Below are 251 nucleotides of genomic sequence, written 5' to 3'. Positions count from 1 at the left end.
ATAATTAATCTAAATAACTTATTTAAATCCCATTAAATATATATTTAAGAAAAAATTGTATTCTTAAATAAAAATAAAAATTGTTTTAATAACATTAAATAAAAATAAAAATTGTTTTAATAATATTATGGAATGAAATTAAGAAAACGTCGTCCTGATAATAATTCATGATAAATCAGTGGAGTTGAGTTTACCTGCAAACTTCACTGTGTGATTTCCTGAATTATACGGTTTCTTCGAAGGTGGGAAGG

The sequence above is a fragment of the Dinoponera quadriceps genome, unplaced genomic scaffold, assembly GCF_001313825.1.
Source record: "Dinoponera quadriceps isolate SergipeBrazil2010 unplaced genomic scaffold, ASM131382v1 scaffold1432, whole genome shotgun sequence".
Classification (NCBI taxonomy): domain Eukaryota; kingdom Metazoa; phylum Arthropoda; class Insecta; order Hymenoptera; family Formicidae; genus Dinoponera; species Dinoponera quadriceps.
This window is presented reverse-complemented; position numbering follows the sequence as displayed.